Raw genomic sequence first — 21,907 nt, 5'->3', positions numbered from 1 at the left:
CGTTCCTTTTAAGTCGATGACTTGGACCACATTCATAATTATAGGCACATATATGCGTCCGCTTTTGGGGCCCTAAGACCGCATATCCAAAGTGGTGGACTGTTTTGCGTCCTTATTGACAGCGTCGCTATGAATGAAAATCGCGTTTAACCCTTTGCACTCGACGATTTTTGGTTAAAGACGAGTAGGAGTTCAAAGATTTTCTGCTATAAAGCTGACGATATTTTTTGGAGCATTCGATAAGAAACCGTATAATAATTAATACATGGAATTATTTGATTTCGATATTTCGCACACCGTTATATTATCTTAAATTTGACGTATTAATTAATATCGATCTTCAAAATTTTATCAAGCGGTGACTGAAGGGCGTCTCTCGAGTGCGAAGGGTTAACACGTTGACTGCCATGATGGTCATCAGTGATCGGCGCTGTCTCCTCAATGGGACCATAGAGGTCCCGCAATTCCGAGTTCTTTATTTATCTAGGCTGTTCAAATTTTCAAAAAATGGTTAGAATAGAACAAATATAAATTTAAAAAATGCGTGTCTCCGGACAGTGGTGGCCATCATGGTCCCACCAAGGAGCCAAACTCCGGTCACTGGTGACCACCGTGACAGTTAACGCGTTAAGTAGAAATAAGCGCTGGTAGTTTTGAATGACCCAAGGTACGGCTTATTCAAAAGGGTTAAGACAAAGGTGACAATGTCTAACGTCGTCCTTCGACAATTATCCCTTGAGCGTGACAGGAATTTTTGGCATTCCGACTTGACCCAGGCCAACTCGAGTTTCCGGGTACAGGCACACCCCTGGTCTTGGGAGGCATTTCGAAACAAAGCTTGTCGTCGAGCGCAGGCCTTGGACGTTGACTCGGGACCCGGTGTTATTTCGAGTTCACCGGTAATCACTGTCCCCGTCGAGGTAATTAGCCAGCTCTCGAAAAGCCGTTAAGCGTGAACGGGGCGAATGCGTGGACGCGTTGGACGGGGCTGCGTTGACCGTGCACGTGTGCAGCTCGCATTCCAGCCGTGGAAACGCAACAATCGATTTCCACCCCGACACAGGGCGAAGGTAATCCGCGCGCGTACAGAGGCGCGCGAGTACTCGCGTGGGTGGCGGTGGATGTTTGCGAAATCGCCGATGCGATCGGTCGATACTCCGGGGTAGTACGCTCCGGAATCGCGAGTGCGAGCCGCGTTCCGCTCGACTTGCCATTTTTTCCCTTTTTCTCCCCTTTTTCCCACCCACCCCTTTTTTCCCCGACCTTTTTACGCCACGGAAGCAGCGGCGTTCGCGAACCGAAAAAAATATGCTCGAACACATGATTCCTGTTACGACTTTATCCGTTTCTACCTTTTTCCCTGACCGTGCTCCCTCCGGCTGTCCCTGTCCGCCTCGTGCGCCGCTCGTGCCGCAGCGCCACCACCACCACCCTCCCCGGTACAATGTGGATCGTTTAATTTGCACGGCCGACTATTTGCAGCTCGTTCCCAACGTTTGTTCGCGGATGTTGCTCGAGAGCGAGTTTCCCGCGTACGATTCGCGCAAGGGCGATTAAAAATTCCCCGTCTCGCTCTATTTTTCGCTACCCTCTCCCTCTGTTCACCGGATACCTACCCCCGGAACGAATCGGAGCCTCGGTCAAACGGGCGTCCAGGTTGCGCGTTGTGTGCCGGAATAAGATCCGGCAGCTTTGCTTAATTAGCCCCGGGAAGCTTAAATCGTGCCGTCTCGGTAGAGGAGCTCGTTAACGAGCAACTAATAAGCTCGTTTAACGAGTAGACGTCTTCGTCTCGGCCGCGGTCGCCCGGTGTGCTCGTACTCGAATAACGCGAGGAACACCTGTCGCGTATTTCACGGGTATCGTTCTGATATTATCTGCCTTTTTGCTCCTTCTTGCTCGACGAGTCGTCGAGGCGTAGTAGATACCCGCGGCAATCGGCAAATTGTGCGGAATTACTCTAGGGACACGCGTCTATGTCTGTATCCTGGAAACAGGGGGCGGGGAGGGATGGTCGCGGCAGGAGGGAGCGTATCGCGAATCGCGCGCGGTAAAATCGCGAGGAATAAGGAAGAAAAGGAAAAAAGAAAAGGAGAAAGGGGTAAAAAATCGCATTAAACGGTGCAACGCGAAGGTAGAGGCGCAGAGACGGGGGGGTGTGGTGCCGGAGGAAGAGCTTTCCGCTGGCGGAAATCAAAGAACATCGATACAATACCGTTGCCCCGTGCTAATTATCAATCAGCTTAATGAGGCCTCCGCATTCAAAGAGCCTGGCTCTTGTTACGACTCGTTTTAGAGCGCTCCCCCGTCGCTGTTTATCGTTCGATTGTTGCCGCGCTACCTTGATAATTAGTGGTTTTTTAATAACGATACACTAACAGCCGTGCCAACTTGTGCATGCCTTCGCGAGCTCGTGCAGCGGGGTGTCGAAGCGAAAATTTCGAGATTAAAGCGATAATGCCAGCACCCTCTGGCTCGCCGCGGCTCGTAAATATTTTCTTCTACCAACCCGCGCGATTTTCCACGGAACGGCGTAACAGTTGATCACGTGTGTTTGCACAGTGGCACCGGTATTTGGCCAGGAGGGCGATCTTTACTTCTCCGTGAGCCCCGGCGAGCACTCGGCCGTCGAGGGATCTCCGGTACGCCTGAGATGCGAGGCTCAGCCGAGTTCACGGGTCAAGTACTCGTGGAAAATCGGCGGACAGTTGCTGGCACCGAGTCCTCGGAGACACCAGGACGGCGGCGACCTGCTTATCACCAGGGTCAACCGAATCCTCGACAGCGGAAACTTCGTCTGCATCGCCACTCACAAGGAAACTGGATATTCCATCGAGAGTTCGCCCGTCAAGATCGACATTCAATGTGAGTCCACTTTCTCTCTCTCTCTCTCTCTCTCTCTCTCTCTCTCTTTCTCTCTTACTCTTAAACTTTTCCGTCTTCCGGGTTTATCCGTTCGCGAACTGATGCGCGTCTTCTCTTCCCTCGTCGCGATTCCAGGGATGGAATCGTAGGATATCGACGCGGGTTGTTTCGATAAATTCGGCAAAGTTGATTCGATGGGGGCCGTGAGATCGTGATCGATGAAAGAAAGGCAAGATCGCGGCGCTGCGGCGCGTTTAACGGCGCGGCGCGGGTCTGCGAGGCGAGGCGAGGCGCGGCGCGTGATAATGGAACGCGTTTCTTCGCGCAAACACGGGAATTTTTTAACGAGCGCGCTAGCACGCCGGCATTTAATTAATAACGTGCTCGTGATGGTGGGCGAGACCATCGAGAGATTAATCGCGTAGGTCTCGAGAGCGTCGCGCGAACCTCGCGTCCCGCGCGTGTCGTCGCGCCTCTCCGAAACCGGCAAACCGATATAATCCCGCGTTCACGGTCGCGTTGCTTAATCGACAAAGTGCGAGCGAGACGGCGCCGGGGGATGAAACGGCGGAAGGCGCTGTGCGCGAAAGGACAGTCCCGAGACCAGCGCCCGAGGGATTCAAAGCGACGCTACAACTGATTTCACCGTGTCTATGTTATTCTCACGGCACTTTTTAATCGCCCTTTCTCCGCAAAAGCGCAGATCAAACGCCTCCCGCGTAGAAATTACACGAGCCTCGGCAAAGAGAGACAAACGAAACGAAACGAAACGAACGGAGCGATGCACGCGAGGCAGAGGGGTGTACGAGTGGTGGACAGGCGAAGGGGGCGAGATGGGGTGGAAGAGGAGAGAAGTTGGAAGATCGGGGTGGAAGGAAGGGGTCGAAGCGAAACGAAAGGGAAGCGCGGAGATAGGAATCGATTCGCGATAGCCTCGGCTGCCGAACTCGGGCTCCGCGCGAGCTCTTTCGACGGCCCCCGCGGCCCCTCCCTTGCCCAATTATTCGCCAGCGCGACATTAATTAAGCAAGATAATTTGCTCTCGAACCGAGCTGCCCGATATGGCGTCCGCCAACCTCCACGGCCCCTGGGCGCAGCCGTATTTGCGTTTTAATGATTCGAAAACGCTCCGAGTGTTCGCGCGCTCTCTCGTAGCCGCGCGCGGAAAATAAATTCGACGACGCGAACGCGCGTGGTAGCCGACGACGACGACGACTACGACGACGACGACGACGATATCGACGACGTCGATGCCTAGCGTCGAGACGGGGCGCGACGAGTCTACCGTGGGGCGCCGGGTGGTGCCGGGGGTCGAAGGGGGCGCGGAACGGGAAGGAGGAAAACGCGTATAATGTTACTAGCGAGCTGCGCGTTGGTACCATTTTTTTATTTGTATCTGAAAACGCAGAAAATAGGTGCTTTGCGCGCGTAGGATGAGGGGGAACGAGCTAAAGCGACGAAAAAAAAATACCCGCGGTAACCGAGGAGGCGGGAACCGTGGCGGTGCGATATTGAATGAATAATGAAGAAATTTGCAAAAAAAAAAAAAAAAGTACATATTATTAAATCGGGGAAACGTCGAGGACGGGAAAAGAAGAGAGAAATAGTGGTGAAACGGTCGCGGGGGCTGCAGGGGAGGAGCGAGGAAAGAGAGAAACGACGCCGGGGCGTCGTTAGCGGCCCGGCACCTCGTTATCATGTATCGTTTCGTAATTATTATTACACGCTGCTGCCAACCCGGTGAAGTGCACCGAGCACGAGTACATTTAGCGCGTGCTTAATACCCGTCGCCTGGCTCGATTCCTTTTGATAATTGCGATAAATATAATAATGATAATGACGATGGAACATTTTCTTCGGCTCGCCTCCGCTGCCGCCTCCCCCGTCCACGATTGAATTTCGTCTAGGCATCGCGTAATTTCGCCCCCGAACCCTTTCATCCACGGACTTGCTCGAGTCGTCCCGATGAAAGCGATTCTTCAAAGAATAAAACGCTTACGGACCCAAATCGTCGATGCCGTCTAACGTTTATTCCTGTATCCCCGTTTGATTAATTAAAATCGGCCGAAGCTACCTTCGCAAAGGGTCGATCTTTTGACGCGAACCACCGATCGCACCAGGGGTTTTAGAAATAATTTAATAACCCTCGTACAAAGCTTCTCTTATCGTTTATGGCTACAGCTTTTCGCCATAAAATCTTCAATAGAGCGATCGATAGCGCTACTGATATTTTTATGAAATTCTATTCGACAGAGACTAGATGTATTAATTATTCCATTTCTGGTTGCTATATCCATCTTATCAATTATATCCCGATAAATTTCGAATCCGTCGCAAATATCTCGAACCCTTTGCACTCGGCGATTTTTTCGTTGCAGAAAAATAGTAATTCGAGGAAATCGTATACAAATTAAGACGTAGAATTATTTTACTTCGACATTCCACGCATCGTTGGGTAATTTTAAATTTGATGTATTAATTAACATCGATCTTTAAAATCTGATTAAATGGCGACTGAGGGTTGCTTCTCAAATGCAAAGGGTTAATATCGTTGCAGATCGCACTTAGAACTCTTCTTCCATGAGTTCGATTTCTGAATGGCTGTAAGTTTCCAAATGTCCACGACGTAGAATTAGGTTAATCCTATTGAACGCTGACAATTCAATCAGCTGAACTTCGGTAGAGGACACCCCTTTTTATAGCGAACAGCCGCCATTGTTCTTTGCCCGAATATTCTGGAAGGTGCTGGATTACTCTTTTCCGGAAATTAGGATTCGCCGTTGTTACTAAGCCGAGTATAGGGCGGCTATGAGAAACTCGTGACAATATACACGTAGCTTTTAATTGCGTTTTAATGATTTTTCTTTGAGAAACCTTGCCAATTAGCAGGTCTCATGCTGTGGTGTCGAAAGCCCGGTCTTTAAGCTCTTATAGCGATCATCCAACTGGCGTGTTCCGTATCAAAGATACGCTTATCTGACTCGAAGTATAAACAAGCGAAGCTACTGACACTTTGCTTCAAGTAGCTCCTTTCGCGATGCGACGTCCCCCTCCAACGTCCCGGGAAGACTGGTGTTCTCGGAAAATGCGAAAACGCGAGAAAACCGAGATAACTTTGGGTTTGAGCAGCTTCGCGCAATCGGTCCCCGTTTAATTCGAATCTCTGGTGCTCTGCATCTCGAACGAGAACAGAAGCAGAGTCGCCGACCCGGTAATATTCCCAGGGAAGGAAGGTCCTGCTCGAAGAACCCCAGCAGAGCCTGGTAGTCGGTTAGATCGTGCCCCTGCCTCGCGGGGTAACAACCAATTAGGGAACCATCTCACGAGGCCCGACAGCAGTCACGTCATGCGTCTCCGTAGTACAAGGCCCAAACCCCGGTCTGTATGCACAGGTACCCGGGATGACTAGGGCCGACAGAACCCTCGCATAGCGAAAGCGCCATCAGCCTGATGCTTGTCTCAGGTACACAGAGACTTTACAGGCGAGTTAAATGACACGCAGCTGTTGAATACTCCGAATTAATCGCAATAAAATCAACGAAAGGCGGACATTTTGGAAGCTAGTGGAATCTTCGTTCTCCGGAACTGTGCCGAAAAATCGTGACTGAGAAATTATCTAATGGATGAGGAAGAAGGGGAATCTTACAAGGAGAGTGCGAGTCCTTAGGATCATGGATTTAGTTAAAATTTTGCAGCTTTGTAGATTTAGTCACCCAGTTGAAGAAAATATATCATTATAAAGGTAACTAGTCTATAGTTTTTGAGATATTTGTGATTGGAGTTTTATTATTGCCTTAATTGCAGATTGATTTCGAATATTTATCATTGCCATTGTGGAATAATGGCCTAAATTTTCGGATGTTGATTTTCTATATATAACTAAACTTATCTCTTCGATATCACTCGAGTCTCGTAGTAGGTTTAGCGTTGAAACAGCTTTCGTGCAGTGAATCACTCGATTGGTAATACCAGCAAACGCATCATCGATTACGTTTCAGAGGAATTCGGACCCCCTTTGAACGTACGTGATCCGAGAAATTCTATTCCGACGTGACATCGCGTATGCGCGTTGGTTGGCTAATTAAAGGGCGTCTAATATCAGAGGCTACCGGCCTGACAATTCGGCGGCTCTCGCTGCAACCGGGGTCCAGTTCTTTCCTCCATGACCAAGGCTGAACGTGGGACAGGAATTCGCCGTTTTACTAATGAAAGTCGCAAACGACCAGGGGGCCTGGCGACGCGATCGTTTGATACCTTCAACGCGGTCTCAGCCAATCATCGTCGTTTAGCGCGTGTTCGCTAAAGGCTTCGAAAGCGCCGCGACTTTCGTTCCCGTATAATTGGGAATGTTTCCACGTGTACGGGATAATCCAGTTAACGTTTCTCTCGTTACCGAAATTTCACGAGAACGTAACGGGAATATTCTCGTTTCAATGGGGAAGGAATTTTCCACGAGTTCGCATGTATAAACGTACGATGTAACGTGTATACATACCGTCATTACCGGCGTAGCGTTTGAAAAACGGTTGTTATATCACGGATACATATTTCTAAACGGTATACCGGTGGATTTTTGTTTCGTCGAATAGAATATCCGCATTTTCCGCGATCCAGGAATTTCCGCGCGAACGCGGCTATCTCTGTTTAGCGTTCGTTTTGCAGCGCGAAATGGGCTAATCGCGCGATTAGTGATGGCGGAAATAACGATCGCGGTACTCGACTTTTAAACGGAGAAGCGAGAGAAAGAAGACGATTAAATAGGCGAAAGAATTGGGAAATAATTTTCGCGAATATCGAGAAACGAGGTAGACGCAAACTCCGGTTTTTCCACCCTCGAAAGGTCGAGCGTCTGACGAGTGATCTCTCGAACACGCTCGGCGATGACGAGCTGGCCCGCCGTGAATATTCTGCGTACCTCGACGTGAAAACCATCCCTTTCCCTCTTTTAATTTCCAACCCCTCGGCTCGCGGCCACAGACCAGGCTACGAGGGACGGACGCACGGGGGGTAATAACACGCCGAGGAGGATCCTTTGTCCAAATAAAAAAATAACATCTCGCTTCGCGACGAGGAAGAGCCTGCTGCGATACGCGACAATGGATAGGAAGTTGTTCAGCCTCGAGCTACGGCAACGGCGAGGGGGTGAGGGCCAAAGAGAAACAGACAGAGAGGGACAAGCTGCGGGACTAGGGGCTGAATTCACCACCACGCGTATCCTCGACTTTACGCGAGATCCTATCTGATTTATACACCGTGTACATGGAATCGAGCGTGCTACACCGCGCCTTCCAACCACTTCCTCCGTGTCCGATGATATTAAGGACTCCTAGGAGATCGAACGAGTCATTCCACGCGCCACCGAGCTTCGGCACGTCCTTTCTTCCATCGTTTCTCCGGGATACTCGATGCGAGTTGCGAATTGGAACGGCGAAAAACGAGGAACACAGGCAGAGAGAGCATAGTCGCGACTTGCCGGGATAAACGAGCGTTCCTCGCGGCCTGGGGTAATGGGTTCGCGGTGAGAAATAGCCTGGGCTATTAATCTCGATCTTCCTTTTTTCCCAGCGTCCGATGATACGCGAGATTTAACGGTTTAAGGGTCTCCGGACTGAAAGTGTTAACGCGATTCCAGAGACGAGTGGATAATGGGATCCAAAAGTGGCTTCAGCCACCGTGAAAAATCCTGTCTCTCCGGCCTTCTAATGGGGTTGCGGCCGCGACGAACGACCGCGGGAACCGCTCGCGTTCTCGCCGCTCCCCGTTTACCTTCTTCGCGGTCTCGACCGGCAATTAGACCTCACGCATTGTGCGTCGTCGACAATAAGCCATCCTTCTCCCTGCAATCTCATTTCCTCCGTAAAGCGCCACTTTTCGATCAGCTCTGTTCGTTCAACCACCGCTCTTGCTCGCTTCCTTCTCCATCCGGTCCTCGTTCCCCGACGTTGCATCGCCTTCCAGAACAATCATCGACAGACACTCCTGGGTACCAATGGTAGATGTTACGCACCGGTTAATCGGTCGCTTTGAAAATTCTTTCCAGCCATATATGTCGCGCGTACTCGCGTCCATGGTTGATACATGTCGATCGTACACCGGCACGATTCTCGACGAAACGATAATGAACTTTTACGCGAATCTGTACGCGCGGCCCTCGTTTAATTGCCCCGCTTTCTCGAGTTCGAGTTGGCTCCTTTCAGACCGGACGAATTAATAACCGCGACTAATTTATACGTTGCCGGTGGCACGTTTAATTGCGGCCCTAGTCCCGAAGACGGAAACGTGGAAAAAGAAGAAGACCGAAGGTACATACGGGCGTATCCACATTCTTGACTCGCGTTCTGGCATCGCGTTCGAACCCCACGTCCCCGGCTTGCCGTATAATGCGAGGCCAAATGGCAATTAGGCTTCCTGCATTGTACACCACAACAATACCCATTTTTCAGCGGGTACGCATTGACGGGAAGAACGCGTGCGGACCCTCCTAAATACCGCGATGAATTTACCGGTTCGCCTCAGGGGGGGTGCGGCTTGATCCAGATTCATCGGCATATTAATGACACCTGGACGATAAATCACTCTGCGCGAAATATTTAACGGCCGATAAACTCGCCTGACGAACATCGGGCCCCGTCACGCGACGAATAAGCTTGGCCAATCCTCTCGGCGAAAATTACCGTTTAATAAAATCGTTCCACGGTTATTGGTCGTTTTCGGTGCAACGAGAGAGTGGGGAGCGTGGGATTTCGGGTTATTTAAATCCGGTTGGTTCGCTCGCGTTCTTCCCCGACGACTTTTACCCCGAGCGCGAGCAAACATTTGCCCGAGCCGCCTTGATTCGCGATATTTTCCGGCAGAAAAGAGACGAGAAAAACAAAACGGCGCATCGGTGTAGGCTCGAATTACATCTCCTTTAAAGGGAGGAAATCCGCGAGATCTCGAGGCAAGCCTCACCATAGGGATTCTCTCGTTCTTTCCTCGTCCCCGTGCTCTCTTCTTTGCTCTTACTCCCGGTCGGTCGCGCGCAGGTGGAGAACTCAATTCAGCGAGGGTTTGCTTGCATTTTCATTGTCTCGCCTCCGTGCGGGCTGTACGTCGCCGTCACCGTCGCCTCGTCGTCACTGTAGTCGTCGTCGTCGTCATCGTCGCCGGCGTCGACGTCGTTGGCCCGTCAGGGAGAGAGACAGAGGAAGAGCACGAGAAGCTGTAGTGGAGGAGAGGCCAGGGTTGAAGGGGAGAGGTAAGCTAATCGTTGAGGCTGCAGCCCGGGGCGGCTGCATTTTTTAAAAACACTACCACGAATGCTCGTCGTGAACTCTTTTTCTCTCCTCTCCTCGCTCTCCCTTCCTCCTTTTTTCTACCTCCCTTTCCCCGTTTCTCCCGCTAGCTGTGTTGGTGCATTGTGCCGAATGAATCGCAGTAGTGCAGCGTTGTGCAATGCTTCGCGCCCGTACACGGCTCCAGGGCTACTCTCGAGTGACCCTAAAAAAAAGGATGCAGAACGAGCGTTACCTTGGTAAATATCGCTTTCACCGTGTTTCCGCGTCTCGCGTGTACCACTCCCCTAAACGTTTTTCATGCGTTTTTCAAACGTCTCGCTCCGTGGAAAATCTCGCGGCTGCTCCTTCGTCCACGAATCTCTCGTGTCCGCGATCGCGAGAATTCGGCGTGTCGCTTCTCGCAGGTGACAACGAGTAACCGCGTGAAAATAGCCGCGGAAACGCGTGGTCGAGGTTTTCCCGGTGATTTTTCCACACGGTGGAAACACGCGTCTCGAAGAAGGTGAAGAAGGCGGAGAATTTCGTGGCGCGCTGCAGCGATTTCCCCGACCCTTTCCAGGCGTTCCCGGTCGATTTGTTTCGCGCGACTTTTGTCTCGCACGGCGCAACCCCTGTCTGTCAAATTACCGTCATCGAGGCGAACAATCGGGGCCAAGTATACACGGTAAGGCATTTTAACCGGGGAGCACCGTAATCATTCGCTCGCGCCAAATGAACGCGACTAATAGCGGGGTGAAGAGAGCGAGAGCGAGAGGGAGAAATAGGGGAAGAGAGAGAGAGAGAGAGAGAGAGAGAGAGAGAGCGTGCGGTTGGGTGTGCGTAGAAATAAAAAAAGGCACGGTGCCAAAAGAGAGCGAGAGAGCTACCAGTGGGGGAGTAGATGCGATGGCGGCGGTGGTAGGTGTGGGATGGCGGGAAGAAAAAGGAGGCGAGGAAAGAAAAGGACGAGGAGCAGCAGCAGGAAGAGGACGAGCGAAAGAAAGGAGAGCAGATACAAAAAAAGGGAGGAAAGAGGGAAAGAAAAAAAATACGCGATAAAAAGGAGAGAGCCACCCTATCGCGAGAATCTGGCCGATGAATACGAAAGATCCTGGGCTTTTCATTAATTACGCTCCTTACTAATTAACCTTGCGCGTTTTTCCCTAATTAGTTGTGCGGCTCGTGAAGAAAAAAGCTGGCGCACATAAGTTGCTCGAGCTCGTTTAAGCATCGACTGGTGACTCGCGTCGCGGGAAACAGAAAGAGACACCTGTTCACCCGACAAATGTACGAAAACGACGAGTCGGGTGAAAAAAAAAAAAAAAAAAAAATGGAACGACGCTCGTTTCGCGACGCGTCGAGGAACGTTCGACGCCCGATGTCATGCACCCACGCGGATGCATATACCAGCAGCGTGTGCATAGCGCGTCGCGCGACGAAAGAGAGAGCGAGTTGGAGAATTAACGGCCGCCACTCGGGAAAACCACCTGCAAAATCGACGCGCGACCGTTTTATTTCCTTGCACGAGGCTATGGCGTTCAATGTAAACGGTGCGGGAAATCGCGAACACCGCCAAACCGAATTTTTCACGGGAAAAATGGACAACCGCGATGAAAAGGGAAAATATATCGGTGCCTCCGAAATTGGTTATTTCATGGAGCACGACGAATATATTTTTCATATTACGCTGACGTCGACCAAACGACGCACCCTCGGTCGCGCCCTCCCTGGCCGTCGCGTATCCCGGTTAAATCTTCCTGTCCTTTCCTCTCCTTTTACTTCTCCAAAATCAAAAATAATCCATCGATTGCTACGTCCAATACGAGATTGAACAATTTCGTCACTGGAATGATAAAAATCTCGATATCGTCTTGGAGATATCGGGGCGCGCGGTGTTTTGAAGGCCATTAATTTCGCGGCGGTGCGCCGAATGCATCAATGGATGCAGATGCTGATGGATGCATCTCGATCCTTGGGAATTACAGAGGCGCGTATGCAGACTCTGCTATCATTACGAGACGCCTCTACTCTCTCTCTCTCTCTCTCTCTCTCTCTCTCTGTTTCTCCCAGTGGCCCCGCAACGATACTCGACTACGCGAAAGGGAACCATCGCGAACGATCCATTTGCGTTCAGATCGCTTGAAAATGCACTCGTTCCTTATCGGCTGCCGCGTTTAATGCGTCGTCGATGTTCCGGTCTTTTTTTTCTCTGTCGTGAGGAAACTCTAGGGGACGCGACCATCGGAGAAATCGCATGACTGCACAATTTTTTCTTTTTTTTCTTTTTTTTTTATTCCGTCGTTACCTCTCTAACCTGTTATCCGCTCTTGTTTTTCCGCGCGCTCTTCCATCTTCTCTTTTCCTTCCGCCAGACCCTTCGAGCCGGCGCCCCTTCTTACCCTTCGCATCCTGCGACTCGTAGTTATCTCGTACTCGAAGGGGTCTTCCGGTCAGCGTGTAATTATTTCCCGTAATTGGTAAGGGGAGAGGGGAAAAACGGTGAAAACTCGACGATCGGCGAGGTACGCGGGAATTTTTCCAGCGCACTCGAATTCTGTTACGCGGGTCTAACGCGGGTGTGTGCTCGCTGCGCGAGGCATCGATCGCCGCCACACGCGCATTGTTTGGCTCAATTTCACGCGAGAAAGCGAGCGAGCTAGCGGGCGCTCGACCCTCGAACTCGAGCACAGACTGGGGACGGAAGTGATCTCGCCGTTTCTGATTTTCAGTCGCGACAATGGCCGCTTTTGTTCGACGATCTGGCATCGCGTTCCTGCCTGAATTCTCCTCCGAAAGGGGTGTCGTGTCGAACCGCGTCGCCTCGCCTCGCCTCGCCTCGTCGCCGTCGACGTAAATCCTTCGTCGAGGTGTCACCGATGTTCCGCCTCTCCTTGGACTATCGATATTCCGTCTCGCATCTCGTAATCGTGGCAATCGTCGTTATTATCGAGATTCGTTTCTTCCTCCCTTACACCTGTTTCCTTCCCTCTTCCTTCATCGCGATCTCCTCCGATCTCTCCCCGTCGTGCTTTAATTTATGTCACGCCGGTGCAGGTGCGTCGCGCCGAGCCTCTCGTCGCCTGTCCAATCGCGAGAAAGCGGGGTACGATCGATGGTCGATCGAGCCACGTTTTCTGAAACTTTCTCGACGCCGGAGAGTTTACTGGCTGGCTCGAAGGAAACGGGAATCTTCGTTAGTCGTTAGGTCCAACTTGCTCGATGTTTGCTCAAACTTTGTTATCGATCTTGCCGCGTGCAATCACGAGAGCTCTCGTCCCTTTTCTTCGTTCCTTCGCTCGTGCTCGACTTCCGGCGAGCAACCTCGCCTGCTAACAATTTTCTCTCGCCATATATTGCCCAGGGTATCGCGTAATTCCTGGGGTACGCGAAAGCCGGTCGTAGCGCGTGAACGCGCACGCGGTGTTATAACGATGGAAAAAACATTCATTATCTCGGCGTCCCGACGTCTCCCGGCGCCGTGGGCGTATCGTTGTATCTGGTCTAAGATACGCCACGCTATTTCCAGCAATTTTATCTACCACCAACGCGACACCCGTTCGGAGAAGCGAGCCGATGCACGCTTGACATCGATGCTCGTGTCTACGCTTCTCTATCATCCGCTTCTCTGCGCTCGTGTCCTCGTGAACCCCGCGAGAGATTCTTCTTGTAATTGCAATATATGCACGCCATGGCGGGATTCCATTCGAGAACAGCCCGTGCAGCCGGCAGAGAGCTCGCCTGACCTCTTCGGAATCGGTCAAAAGGCTAGCTTGCGCAGACTGCTCGAAAAGTAATATCCGCTTTTCCCGCTCTCTTTCGCGCCCATATTTAGCGGCCATATTCCGCGCCCGTATCTCTCGGCACGTACAGGCCAGACTCTTCTATCCACCTCTGCCCCCTGTCCCCGCGTTTCCACCTTTCCCGGAAGGAAATTCGCGAAAAACGGCCTCGCCCGCTAATTCTTTCGACCCGCGTGTCTCGATTTAATTACACGGTTAACCCCGGGAAAGCTTTAAAACCGGCGAGATAAACGGTGCCTTTGTGTTCCTAGATACCGCGGGCTTTTTATGCAACGTTGCGCTACCGACATAGAGAAAAAGGGAAAGGCGAAAAGCGGAACAATCAGCCGCGCTTTGGTTCCATTCTATGGAAGTTGGCCGTTCTTCGAGCACAGAGCCACGGGGCATGGACCCACCACCATTGGCCGAGTCGGAAACGGCCGATGTAACGTATATACACCTGCCCACGGTTTATTTTATTGATTTCTACGCGTTCAAATGTGCCGGCAACATTTACTCGGCAATCAGCGCGGCTCCGTGTTCCATCGCGACGTCTGAGATCCTCTCTGGATGCTGCGCGCGCGATATTCAGGCTGCGCGCTATTTGCCTAACAATTACCAGCCGCGCCGGGTAGGGATGTACCGTGCAAATAGATTTTTAATTAAAAAGCCGTTTCGAATCGTAGATAGCTGGACTCGATAGCGACCCGGTTCATCTTCCGGTGGCCGATGTCTCGCGGAGTCGATAAGATGGCGGGTCGCGAGGCTGGGCTGGAGGAGGAGGAGAGAGAGAGAGAGAGAGAGGTAGGATCGCGGGTATCGAACGTTATCGAGTTATGTATATCGAACGTGCCGGGAATGGTCACGGTTTACCTCGATAGGAGTCTCGAAACTTGCACGGAAGACGCTAGTCGGCGGGCAACTTTTTAACGACCATAATGGCGGCGCGCCGGTAACGAGCGATGTTTTCGCGCGCTATACCGCGGCAGGCGTCAGGATTTTCACGGCGATTCAGCGTGCTCGTTCGAGGGCGTAGGATGAGACGTAATTCCTCGTAGGAGTTCCTCGAGCGCGACTACACCGCTAATAAAGCTTAAGTATTATTCGGCTAGGTAACCCTTGACTCCCGGATGACGGCTGGCGCATCGCCCTCTTCTCGCGCAGGTTTGACGGTTCGAAAATAATTACCGTGTTCCTCTCTCTCCGCTTCTGTCGCAGTCTCCCTTGCTGGATCCTCCCCCTGCGAGAGCTAGTGTCGCCTCTCTCGCACGGTTTTTGTATTCCTTCTGGGGTGGTTTTGAGGATTGCCACTCGGGGCACGTTCGCAATACACTCTGCATCCCCCATGATTTTCTCTCGCTTCTTCTCGCTAGTTTTCATCGTTCCACTTCTGCTCTTCCTCCTCGTGGCTTCCTAGTTCTCTCTCGAAATTGGATAATTCAAGGAACGCGCGTGGCTCCACGCTTCGACGCGTGCTCGCGGAACCGGTGGTCGGAAATCGCGCGAGCGAATCCCGGAAAGTTGCGCGAAAGCAGGTGAAAAAGGAGAACGGAGTGTCTCGTTCCAATATTTGCATTTCATTTCTTCCAAGGCGCGCTCCGAAACGCGGCCCGATTCTCACGCCGCTATCTGTCGTCCTTGCATACAATATCTCCGAGAGAGAGACGATTCGTAGTGGATTCCTGTTCTCCCGGAAAGCAAACGAACCGACGCATAGTCGTCCGTTTTTATTACCTCGGTAATCCCTGGGCGTTCGTCATCGGCCACCACCGATATCCTATCTCGGACGGTGCGCTCCAGCCATTCCATTCCGAAAGAGAATTTATCTGCCGGTTTTACAACGCGTCATAAAAAATGCAAGAGCGTTTCGATGTCTGAGCCGACGACGCGCGTTATCGCCGATAGAAAAACACGAGGAACCGTGGAACCGTTCGATGGCATTCCAGAAAGCGGGACACGAACGAACGGCTTCCGAAAAATATTTAATCGTCGCGCGCAGACGAGGGCGAGGGGGGCGTCGCGAGCGCCGCCACGCGGCGAGGATCGGGTGGACGGTTAGGCGATCGATGTATAATGTATAAACAGTTTTGAAATTCGAAGTACGGCGAAATAATTGCGACGCGAAAAGTAACGAGCCGGAGGCTCGTTCGTTAGTAAGTTCGCTGGTAAAAATCCCCGGTCCCCGACCTCTCGCACCCGTCCCTCCTCGGCCCCCCTTTTTTTCCGTTAACAGAACCACACCGTCCCCGTGTGCCCGCGTATCGAATCCGGCTCGCCGACACGGAATTATCGAGCGCGAGAATCGATTTGGCTCGTTAACAGCGCGACTCGGACGTCCGCGAATTTCTTCGCTCGATTGAAACGGTTCGCGTCGCAGGATGAATCGCGGATAATTAACGTTAAACGTTCTTTTCACGGCGACGCGCGAGATCTCTCGCGTTTCCGCTGGAACAATCGCCGAGCGAGACCCGCCCTCGATCCAGCCTTTCCTCCGCGAACGCGGAAATATATCTGGTCGGTCCGACGCGTCTCCGTAGCCCCTTTCTAACCCCTTTTGTCCCCGTTCCAAAGCGTTCCGAAGCGGTGCAAAGCGATCCAAAGCGATCACGGAGCATATACGCCTGGCCGAAAAATCGGCCGGCTTTTTCAAAGGAAGTCATAGGATATTCTTCTGTACGGATTCGCATTAAAATTGATTCTCCCTGGGAACGAAAGGGATCGCGTGTCCCGGGAATAGTCGGAACTTGGTTTTCTTTGTTTTCCGTCGGCACGGTCGATTTTCGGGGCGGGAAAAATTCGGCTCGGTGAAAGGACAGAGTAGCGGTGTTTCCCGAAACGAAGAAGAGAGTAGTCGCCGACCCAGAGCTGCGCCGGCAGACGAGGGCGGATAGGTACAGTTCTGGAGAGCCATAAAACTTTATGGTGCGTTTGCATCGACCGACCCTCCCTTCCCTTTCCCTGCTTTACTACCATCCCCATGGCAACGACCGACCCCCGAACAGAGCCACCCTGCATCCCTCTCCCTCTCTCCCTGTCTCTCTCTCTTTCGCTCCCCTTCTGCCTCCACCCTCTCTCTCTCTCCGCCGTTCTCTTCTCTCCGACCGATGCGCGCGCTCTCCTTCTTTCTCTTAATCCGCTGCTCGTCTCACCCTCGTCGCTCGTTTTCTTCGTCTTCCCAACACCGGCATGCCGAGGGTACCTACCCTCTCTTTCGCTTCCTTCCATTTCTATCCCCTTAATACGCTGCCACGACGCGTGTACGGCTGATTCTACGCCGGCCGAGCGGTAGAACGAAAAATCAGATGCTTATTCGCTTGCTAAAAATCCCCCTATGATCCGTTCGGCGGCCAAACTTTTCACCCGTCCTTGCTACCCAACTTTCTTCATCGGCGGAAAACAATTAGATACGTCTTACCTCTTCGATCTCTCTCCCTTTTAAATTACCATTTCCTCCTTTCGTCCTCTCTCCATCTCTCTCTCTCTTCGAAGCTTCTTCCGAGCATCCCTGAACTCGCGAACAGGGAAATAAACACGTTTAACGTCTCGCGTCGTTACTCGGATTCGACTCAACCACGATCTAAACGATCCCTATCGAACGCAAAAATTCTCCCCATTCGTCTCGTCTTCCGTTTCTTCGTCCACCCATCGTTTAACCGATCGTGAGAGAATTATTCGCGTCGTTACTCGGATTCGACTCAACCACGATCTAAACGATCCCTATCGAACGCAAAAATTCCCCCCCATTCGTCTCCTCTTCCGTTTCTTCGTCCACCCATCGTTTAACCGATCGTGAGAGAGTTGGCGCTAACGCTCGTCCCATCGATTCGCGGGAAATATTGGAAATTGAATTTTCGCCGCGCTACGGACTCGCCGTTGCAAAGTAAATGGACGTATGTACGTAGCTACGTGATACGAAATAAGCGAGAATTCGTTTCACCGACGCGATCGTCGATATATCCGAAACTCAACGACGTCGGCCGACAGTGGCTCCTCTTTTCCTGCGTTTTACGGTTATGTCCTTTTCCGGGGCGCGCAGGAATCGGCAGAGATGACCGTGTGCTGCAGCCGTTTGCTCTGTCCGCCTAGTTTGCTCCGTTCCCTCGGGATCCCGGTCGCGTATATGGGTTCGATAGCGCGTAAACAAGGCGTTTCCGGGGCTTATCTGCGTCCGCCAAGCCGGTACGGTGTCGGGTTCCTCGAAAGAGGAACGCCGCCGGCAGCGATACGGTTTAAAAAGAAACGAGATCGCGGCAGCGGATTTGTTTATTTAGAAAGCAATCGCTTACGACGATCTCTCGGCGATTGGCTCGGTGCGTGGCTTTTGAAGAAACGCGTCGGCCGCTCGAGCAACCGCGGCGCTCGCGTCGCCGGGGCCATCGGCGTCGCGAGCGCCTGATCGCCGCAACGGTATCGGTTCTCGCCGCGGCCGCTCGCGGATCCGTCGCTACCTACGACAATGCTTCTCCGGTTGCGCCAGCCCCCCAGGCGTGTATAGTTTTTCTGCCGGGTTTTTCTATCTGATCTGGCCGAATGCTTCGAACCGGCCGGCCCTTTTTTGTATCTTTCTTTCGCTCGTGTTACCCGTGGATAACATGTCTTTTTATACGCCTCTCCTCTTCCACCGTTTTTTCCCGCCTCTCTATGGGTCACTGTTTCCATTCATAAATTCCGATGCCTTAAAGGGTATGCTGCCTTTAACCGGCCGAATCGCGCATTGGCGCAGGATATCCAGCCAATTTTTCACCCGTCGCACTTCTTAGGTGCCGACAGCGCTCGTCATCGATATTTTCGACGAAGAGCCATATACCGATCCTCTGTCCCGCACCTTTTCGCTGCTGCTTTGACAGGTGATACGGCGCAGCAACAGGGGTTCTCTGCCCGGAAAAATACTAGCTTCCTCGTTCCTTCGCGTTTTTGATTAGTTTTATTCGCGTATATAAACGCGAGAGAGTAAATGGTCGAGAACACGCTGTATCAAAGCAGTCGGCGAGTCGACAGTATGTTCGGCTCTGTAAACCACTCCGCGTTTCCTTATTTATCTTCGACTTGCCATTTTCAAGCCTCTCCTTCGATCCCGCGCGCGCACACGCGTATAAGTAATGCTCGTCGTCGGAGCTGTGTCTCGCGAATTCCAATTTTTCTCGAAATTTTTCAACCTCGGAGATTCTCATTCCCGGGAATATTCGCGGTTTTCGTATCGATGATCGCGAGTTACGTGCGCCGTGTATGAACTTTCGAAGAGAAAGTTCCCCTCGAAAGTCGCGCTTGGCTCATCGAAGATTCGCAACGAGATACCCGTGCAAATCTTTTTTGCAAAGAACCCGAGCCTCGTGAGATTCAATGGCCGTCCGAAATTCGCGAACCGCAATGGCGACCGCGAAACTCTGCATCGAGGGGGCAGGGGGCCGGGCTACTCGTGTACGGTGGTGCCGTTGGAAATTGGCCGAGATTCGCCTTAGAAATTGCTTCGAACTGGCTCCGTGCAGGCTCCGATCTTATCTATACCAGATATATGTACGAGCAACGGTGCTCGATACCTATCTTTATCTCTCTCGATATTACGAGCTAGAAGACACTCGGAATTTCCCGGAAAATTTATTAGTCTTCGATCCTCGAATTTGATCTCGGTCATCGGCCAAGTTTCCTAGCAACACTCTATTCGCGACAAATTTTTGCTGCTATATCACATTCCCAGATGTGAAATCGGTAACTTCTGTTGGCTAAATAATTCACGCGCGTGTCTGCAACTACTTTCTATTTCACAGAAATTAGTATCAGCGCGTGTTCAGTGAACAATGGTAGTAACGAGAACGATGAGCTCTAGGAACACACGTGTTTCAAGCGACAGCACAGTGATACATGAACGCAAAGATGTCGCGATTAGCAATTAACTCGTTTGCATCGTGGCTCTACTTAAGGTGCCGTGTTCAGGCACCAACGACGTTCAACTGACGACTAGCCCGTATCACCTACTCGTAATGCCAGTTAAAAGAATTTTCACAACAGAAGTAAAACTTGTTAAGAATATAACGAACCGACGTAGATGAGATGCTCGCAAAAGGGATTAAACGTGATCTGTGGCATATGAAGAATATTCGGCAGCTGGTAATGGGAAAAGTCCGCTCGCGGATTATTCCGCGCTCGGTGATAGGCGACAGTCATAGCTCGCGGAATATTCCGCGCTCGGTGATAAGCGACAGTCGTGGCTCGCGGAATATTCCGCGCTTGGATGCAAATGGGTTAACTAGGGAAATAAATGTTCAGACAAGTTCGACGGTGTCGTTTTCGCGTCAATCGACGCCGCTGCTCGGTACAATATTATAATTTACGAGCGTGCGATATCACTAGCATAAGCGCTCGTCGTTTATCTACTGTTTATACAGACGCGAACAAGAGATGAATTCGTAAGGCTCGGGCTCGTGTATGTACCGGGTGAACTCGTTGGAAAGGAGCGTATCTTCTCGCGGAATTTCAGTGGACTCACGAGGATGGATATCGCTCGCAAAGTCGTTCTCAGCAATTCCCGCAGCTGTCTCGGCAGGAATCGCGATGTCCGCGACTCCAGTAACGTAAACAGATCCCGATTTGCGCCCATTGGCTCTCGTTTTTACTTCTGTCGCGATGAATGCGATTAAAGATAGCTGCGGATTCTCGGAATAGACGCTAGCTCGATATTTCGTCGCATCGCGAACCCAAAAGGTAGGAACATTGACCCTTTGCACTCGAAAATTCTTTTCGCTATGAAGATACAAGGATTCGAAGCTTTTCTGATATTTTTCTAACCTCGGATTCACCATTTCTACCATTTCTTTTGAAATAAAAAAGAAAATTATTTGTATTTTATTTCAATATTCCACGCGTATTTCTAATCTAATTATTGCCTCGTATTTGGTATTTAACTCTTGGGGGCACACGATCTTAATGAAAATAAGAACCCAATCTGCATGGAATTTTCTTTAATATAAAATTAATTACATCAGTAAGAAAGCGTTCATTGTGTAACATAAAATGTTACTCAAAATGAGAAAGAAAATAACAGTTTCAATAAATCCAGTATTACAGAGTGGGCCATACATAGTCCCATCGTGCAACTAATGTTTTATATTGGGATTCTGGGTTGTAATGGTGAAATAACTACGATATATATATATTCTCGTTTGAAGTCTTTCATTTCTCAAGGAGGGTGTATATGCTTCTTCTAATGCTTCTTCTGACAGACTGACCGACCCCTCTAAGACACATCTGCAGCTGTACCCAACTCCGGAGAGTGTCAAGAGGGTACGCGACGCGGTTCGCGCAGACCCCAACTATTTATTTGCACCCTATATCCTAGATTGACTTTTGCCTACAGCTGAACTTATCTTTCCAACATTTTAATTCGGCGGAAGCTCGGTTCGGCGGCGTGTCGGAGCCGTCGCTAGTCTCGCGAAGCTGGCCCATCGGGGTTCCCCGCAACGTGTCTGGAAACGAGTATAGACCGGCGGTGTCTCTGGCCGACACTCCTGTCGACGAATTAGCTCGCCTACCCTTTCATCTCTTTCGTCTCTCTGTCTGTGCCGGCATTCGGCTCTCTGTCCCTTCGACGCTGCCCTCACCGGTCCTTCTCTGCGCTCTCTCTCTCTCTCTCTCTCTCTCTCGCTCTCCTCCCTCTTGCTCCTTTTTCCTCGCTGTTCGCGAGGCTAACGTCCCTCGAGCGAGAAGAACGAGGCCTGCCTGGCTTCTCGACACGACGTAATCCACTAATAATTCAACAGGAGCCAGCCGGGGCGACTCTCGGCACCGCGCGGAACCGCGCGTCCGCGTCCGCGGCGTGGAGGAGGCCGAGGCCTGGTCGAGCGTGCCTCGCCGCTCTCTTTCTTTCGACCAAAGGTTTCCAGAGAAAACCGCGGCTTGTTTGCACGTCTAGGATAAACAGCGGCCTCGTGGAAAGGCCGGATCTCTCGGGGAGTGGAGCGTCACGCGCGGAAAACGGGACTCGCCGCGCTCTCGTCTGCCCCTGCGTGTTTT

General features: G+C 51.5%; 1 protein-coding gene across 1 annotated transcript in view; it reads left to right on the top strand.

The window, feature by feature from the left end:
- The first annotated feature begins 2,664 nt into the window (after nt 1–2,664).
- LOC108546457 (inactive tyrosine-protein kinase 7) overlaps nt 2,665–21,907 on the top strand; it is a 34,438-nt gene continuing 15,195 nt past the window's right edge. The window contains exon 1 of the mRNA XM_017898532.1: nt 2,665–2,865. The gene's annotated coding sequence lies outside the window, so the exon portion shown is untranslated. The remainder of the gene's footprint in view (nt 2,866–21,907) is intronic.

The sequence above is a fragment of the Eufriesea mexicana genome, unplaced genomic scaffold, assembly GCF_001483705.2.
Source record: "Eufriesea mexicana isolate 0111107269 unplaced genomic scaffold, ASM148370v2 scaffold654, whole genome shotgun sequence".
In the NCBI taxonomy this organism is placed as follows: domain Eukaryota; kingdom Metazoa; phylum Arthropoda; class Insecta; order Hymenoptera; family Apidae; genus Eufriesea; species Eufriesea mexicana.
The sequence above is the reverse complement of the archived record's forward strand: the minus strand, read 5'-3'. Positions and strand labels throughout refer to the sequence as shown.